A 6,875-nucleotide genomic window follows, 5' to 3' on the forward strand; every position below is an offset into this window, starting at 1 on the left:
TATCTTTCATCAAAACAGGAACTGCAGTATCTTTGGGGTTCTGAATGGTAAATATCTAGGTTGTTTCTGGTGATGATTCCTAATAGCTCGACCAACAAGCTGTCGTAACTTCCCTCCGCGTTCTCGCTATCCTAATGAAAATCCTATTTCCCTCCACTTTCGTTTCTTATAAAACTGTTCTACCAAATCATAGTGATAGAAATCCTCGTCGAATACCACAGTCCGTTCAATTTCTCTTAAACATCTCCGTCATAAAATGGCTGAATCGTATCCGGTAAACGCATTTTCGGCGAGAATTCTACGTCGTAAGCGCCATTGAAGTTTGAACCGATTTGGGGTTTGTAGATGGTGGTGGATTCGAGTTTGATGAAAACTAACTAAACCAACAGTGGTGGTTATGGTAGGTTATTGCAGGTTCAAAACTTGAATTGGTGGGTGGTTTCTTGGTGGAAACGGTTGGATTGTGTGGAAGATTGGTGTTTCACAATGGGTGGGTGGTCTTCTTATTGTGATGTATTCTATTTTTATTATATTTTTTTTTATTTTGGTTGATAGGGTTTGGATTTAAATTTGTGTCAATTTGGAGAAGATGATGGTGGTCGCGATTTGTTTTGGAAAGTGGGGCGCTGGCTATTTGAGAGTGTGAGTTGGCCCAAGCCCAATTCGTATTTTTCGACTTTAAAATTCGATTTTTAAGCATAATTTCAAACTAGATTTCCAGCCGTTATCGGTCCGATTCTTTAGAATGAGATATGGTAATGATCAGGAGAGAATTTCCAATCCAATGATCCATAAACTACTCTATTCCGACAAGGGGTGACTAATAAGATAGGGGAAAACGCCGTAGAATGCGTGCATGGCGTAAGTTATCGCGAACTAATGAACACTAAATTAGATGACGCGTCAACCCCAATGAACTATACTAATGGACCTAAACAACACAACTAGAAAGTTCGAGCAATCCGGATGGAAAGACTGATTCCCACCCCCAAACAAATTTTTAAACACAAAATTTGTTTACAACGTCAGGTCGTTTAAAAGTCGATTCCCAAGACTTGTTGGATTGCTATGTCTATGATTTTTAAGAATTTTAATTTATTTTATTTGTTTATTATGAGAAACACGAAAAACAATAAATACATAATTCACTCCATAGAGGAACATGACTCGAAAATCGAGAACACATGCGAAAGTGGAAAACGTGAATTATGTGAACTGTGGACTTAGGATCCGGTACTTACAGCCACACACTCCATAGGGAGGGCCCGGTTACCTGAATGGTGTACTTATCAGTATATGGCAATGAAAGTAAGTATACCAAATGACAAGGTCAGTCCTCATAGACAGGGTCCTGTAAAAGGACTTCCTCCACATCAGGGGACAAAAGTTCGTGAAAATGTTTTAACCGTTGACCATTAACTTGAAAGATACTTGTTGTCCTTGGGATTTACCAAGGTAATTGCCCGTAAGGGGTGACTTGATAACGAGAAAAGGACCGGACCAACGGGTTTTAGTTTCCACGGGAAAATATGTAGGCGGGAGTTGTAAAGCAAAACCTTTTGTCCGACCACAAACTCTTTACGCCAAGATATGCTTATCATGAACACGTTTCATGTTGGCTTTATAATCCTTGGCGAGATCGTAAGAATCGTTTCACGGATTTCTTCAAGCTCATTTAATTGTAACTTGCGTTTGGACGCCTCATCAATATTGAAGTTAAGGCTTTTTATAGCCCACGAGCCACGGTGCTCTAATTCAATCCGGGCAAATGACATGGTTTCCCAAATACAAGTCTAAAGGGAGACATACCTATAGGAGTTTTGAAAGCAGTTCTATATGCCCATAAGGCATCCGATAGACGCCCGACCCGATCTTTCCTATCGGGGTTTCTTGTTGTTTCTAAAATCTTTTTGATTTCTCTATTAGAAACTTCTACTTGTCCGCTAGTTTGTGGATGATAAGGAGTTGCTATTTTGTGTGTAAATCCGTACTTTTTAACTAGGGATGCAACAACTCATTTGCAAAATGTGTTCCACCATCACTAATGATGGCTTTAGGAATGCCAAACCGACAGAAAATATATTCTTTAATAAAAAATACAACGGTTTTATGGTCATTGCTACGCAAGCTAGGGCCTCTATCCATTTAGACACATAGTCCACGGCAACTAGAATATAAATATAACCGTGGGAAGCGAGGGAAAGGGCCCATGAAATCAATACCCCAAACATCAAAAATTTCTACTATTAAGATTGGATTTAATGGCATCATATTACGCCATTGATTAAGCCCAAGTTGTTGGCAAGCGAATACCGTCTTGCAATGCACTTGGGCATCCTTAAAAAGGGTAGGCCAATAAAATCCACATTGAAGAACTTTAGCGGCTGTTTTCATTCCACTAAAGTGGCCACCACACTCTTTGTCATGGCAGAACGATAGAACTTCATTATATTCCCACTGGGGAATGCAACGACGAATAATTTGATCCCACAATACTTAAAAGGTAGGGCTCATCCCAGTAGTATAACTTGACTCTGGCCAAGAACTTCTTACGTTCATTTCTTGACCAATTATAAGGCATAACATCAGCCGCTAAATAATTTACGATGTCCGCATACCATGGTGATGAAAAAATAGCATACAGATGCTCATCGGGGAAAAGAGTCCGGTATGGACTCGGAATCACTACTATCGTCATTTGTAAGTCTAGATAAGTGGTCGGCAACCACGTTTTCGACCCTCTTTTGTCCTTTATTTCTAATGTGAATTCTTGCGGAGAAGAATCCATCGGATTAATCTCGCTTAGCATCCTTCTTTGCAAGAAGGTACCAAATGGTGCATGGTCCGTGTAAACTAAAGTTTTAGAACCAACCAAATAAGGGCCGAAACTTATCTAAAGCATAAATGACAGCTAAGAATTCTTTTTCAGTAGTTGTATAATTCCGTTGGCGTCGTTTAATGTTTTACTAGCATAATAAATAACCGTGGACTTATTATCTATTTTTACGTCCCAAAGACGGAACTAAGCTGCATAGTCACTAGCATCACACATGAGTTCAAAAGGTTTAGACCAATCGAGAGGCTGTATAATAGGTGCGATGGTTAGGGAGGCTTTTAAGGTTTCAAAAAGCCTGTTTACGATTAAAATTAAAATCAAAGATTGCATCCTTCAAAAGCAAGTTAGTTAAAGGCCTAGCTATTTTTGAAAAATCTTTAATGAACCGCCTATAAAACCCCTGCATGGCCTAGAAAGGCTCTAATCTCCGCGGACGGTCCGTGGTTTAGGTAGGGTCGCTATCTTATCTAGTTTGGCTTTATCTACTTGATGCCATCACTAGATACAATATGACCTAGTACTATGCCCTTTTTGACCATGAAATGACACTTTTCCCAATTTAAAAGCGAGGCTCTTTTCTTCACACCGTGTCAAAACCTTAGACGCAGGTTAGACAAAGCGATCGTGAAGGAGTCTCCATAGATAGAAAAATCATCCATGAAAACTTCCATAAAGCTCTACCATGTCACTAAATATATGAAGCATACATTTGGAAGGTACCGGGAGCATTACAAAGGCCAAAAGGCATTCGTTTATAGGCATATGTTCGAAGGGACATGTGAAGGTTGTCTTTTTCTTGGTCATCAATATCAATAATAATCTGAAAATAGCGAGTAGCCATCCAGAAACAATAAAAGGCATGACCACTAGGCGTTCTAGCATCGATCTATAAATGGTAAGGGAAAGTGATCCTTTCGTGTCATAGCATTTAAACGTCGTAATCAATACAAATTCTCCATTTCATAGGACCTTGAGTGACAACATAGTCACCCTTCCCCGTTACGCACCATGGTAATTCCGATTTCTTAGGAACTACATGAATGGGACTTACCCATTCGCTATCGGAGATTGGGTATATAATACCGCATCGAATCATAAAGACTTCTTCCCCTAACCACCTCTTTCATGGCGGGGGTTCAAGCGGCCGAGGTTCGCGAGAAGTCTTGGCGTTATCCTCCAAATGGATACGATGAGTGCGCAGACATTAGGGTCAATGCCCTTAATGTCGACTAAGGACCAACCAATCGCAGACCGATGTTCCCTAATCACCCTTATTAAAGATGTCTCTTCATCTTTAGTTAGAGAAGATATAATTATCGGGTGACTACCATCCGGATCAAGTTGAATATATTTTAACTCGGGAAGAGGTTTAATCGGGTGTGGGACAGAATGTCCGTTGATGTTTCATAAGTGTCCTTATCTTGCGTAATGAAAACTTGCTTAGGTAGCAAGTCTTCATACTCGATTATATGGAGCAACCGGCGGGTCTACAATTGGTGTGGATTCGGGATGGTGTTGACCTCCTCTAAGTAGGAGTCATTCACAAAATCAGAAATTCCAAAAGAAAGGAATTTGTACATATTGTTTTTTAGGAAAGCGTGTTGTTAAAATAATCTTGAGCTAAACTCGATCATGCTAACCTCCCCATCTATAGACCGAATCTGGTAGCTGTTTCATCATTTTAAAACATTTACCTCGGCGAGAAAAAAGATGGCCAAAAGATAAGGACATCTTTCCATCGCGACAATTTATAAAGCGCATTGGCGGTTGCCAAGAAGGGGCGCCCTAAGATGATCGGTACAGAGTCATTAGCGACTTACGTATCGAGGATAACAAAATCAGCGGGATAGTAGAAATCCTGAACCTTAACAAGCACGCGTTTTCCACTACACCTTTAGGATACTTAATTGATTTGTCCGTTAATTGCAACGCGTTATTTTTGTAGGTTGCATTTCCGTCAGACCTATTTGTTTATACAAGTAATCACGGGGAGTAAGTTATCACTCGCCCCGTGTCTAATAAAGCGTCGTCGTGTAGGAATCTCTAAGGTGCATTTGACAAGAGGGCGACCGGGGTCCTTGTACTTAACAATTCCATTATTTTCGGATAAAGTTGGGAACGTTTCAGTTAAAAGGCGTCTTTGGGTATGTTCGTCTTAACGCCTAGTAGTGCACAACTCTTTAAGAAACTTAGCGTGGTTAGGAAGCTTTTTAATAGCCGAGAAAAAGGGAGGTTTATCGTTAGATTCTTGAAAACGCGTTCCTAATTTCCTCAAAGTTTGTATCCCTAGTTAGCATGGCTAATTTTTGAGGAACGGTGGTTTCGCTCTATATTTTCGTGATATGGCTCTACTTGTCGTGTAACCTTGGCTTTCGGTTTCTTTGGTTGTGATTTAAATGGTACCTCTACCTTGGTAGGCTCCTCGTTTCTATTGTGGTATCTAGTTCGATATCGGTGTAGAGAACCGATGGGGTAACTATAGGCGTAGTTACTTTGTTATCAACCACTCTTCCGAGCGGAGAGTGGTGATGGCATTTAGGTCACCTACGATTGTAGTTTCCGCACTAGAATTACCGTTTACCTCAAAGGTCGTGTTTTTTGTTTTAGGGTTTGGTATCGCTTGACACGGAAACACGCCTTTTGGTTGGGCTTTCTCTTGGGCTAACCGTTGTATGCCCCGATTTATGGATTGTAAGATCTGTTGGTTTGATTGAGTCATTGTTTGGAAAAGTTGTTGGGTAACCTGTATAAAAGGCGTCGATCACGATCCGGTTGTGTAGGTGTAGTAGTCATGGGTGGTGCATTTGGAACTATCTCTCGTTGATTATTTATGGGTGGGTTGTGATAGTTAGTATTATTAACCTAACGATACCTCTATTGGTATTATAATTATTATAATTATTCTGACCTTGTGCTTGACCTTGTCGTGGTTGGGCGCTTTGGTTGTTATAATTATTATAATTCCCTTGACCTTGTCCTTGTCTAGGTGGACCTTGGTTATAATTGTTTGCTTGCCTAACGCGTTTTGATTATTGTACCGGAGGCGTTACTTGTTGATTATTTCTCCAACCTGAAGTTGGGATGTTGTCTCAAGGGCGTTAGGAATAGGATAGTTATTAATAGAGTAAACATTATCTTGCTCGGTGGTTGTTGTTCATAAGCTAGAGGACAATAATTGTCAGGGTGCTCTGGATGGACTCAAACAGAAATTACATGGGTTGGAGTTTACATTCATGACGGGGATAGGCTTTTGTTGAACAGAAATAGCCTCTACTTTTTTAGTTAGAGATTCGAGTAAATTTTTAAGTTCTGGATCGGTTTTATTCTCAAACATACCGGCGGCCTTGACTGTTGAAGAAGAACTAGCGAGCGGGGATATCATCACTCCCCAATTATTATTCCGTTTAGTTTGGTCTTCTAAAAATTTGTAAGCCTCCGAGGCTCCTTTACTTAGGAAACTACCCCCATTCATTATGTCAAGGACTTCTTTATGGTGATGTTGAAGTCCTTTGAAAAAGGCACGAACTAACGTGTCTTTTGCTAGGTTATGGTGTGGACACTCTATAAGGAGATCGGTGAAACGATTCCATGCCTCAGAAAATGATTCATGAGGGTTCTGTCGGAAAAAATGAATCTTGGAAAGCATTTCATCCGTCTTTAGGGGTGGGTAAAAATGTTCCATAAACAGCTGAACAAGTTTAGCCCACGAGTCCATGTAATTAGGCTTGGGCGTTAACCAAGACGCCTTTTATCGGCTAATGTGAAAGGGAATACCCTTAATTTAATCGTTCCGGTACCAACCGTAGGATGGTGGAATGTTGTAAGGACTTGTTCAATCCTAACGCGTAGCCGATAAGGTTTTTCATGGTCTAACCCATGAAAAGCGGGTAACAAATTAAATATGTTTGGGGGATCGAAAATCCCCATCGGGTCTGCTAGAACGATGCAAGATTTAGGGCTATCGCTCAAAGCTTTTAGAAGTCGAGAGAGAGGAGTCTCTCTTTCTTCAGCCATTATGTCAGGTATGGTGTGTGTGATA

At 40.5% G+C, this 6,875-nt stretch overlaps 1 non-coding gene across 1 annotated transcript; it reads left to right on the forward strand.

Moving 5' to 3' along the window:
* Positions 1-6,378: 6,378 nt before the first annotated feature.
* On the forward strand, positions 6,379-6,482 carry LOC147475364 (small nucleolar RNA R71). The gene has a single exon (XR_015209971.1). It is a non-coding gene; the product is annotated as a small nucleolar RNA R71 (small nucleolar RNA).
* The last annotated feature ends 393 nt before the right edge of the window (positions 6,483-6,875 follow it).

This window comes from Coptis chinensis, chromosome 9 (assembly GCF_015680905.1).
Source record: "Coptis chinensis isolate HL-2020 chromosome 9, ASM1568090v1, whole genome shotgun sequence".
Classification (NCBI taxonomy): Eukaryota; Viridiplantae; Streptophyta; class Magnoliopsida; order Ranunculales; family Ranunculaceae; genus Coptis; species Coptis chinensis.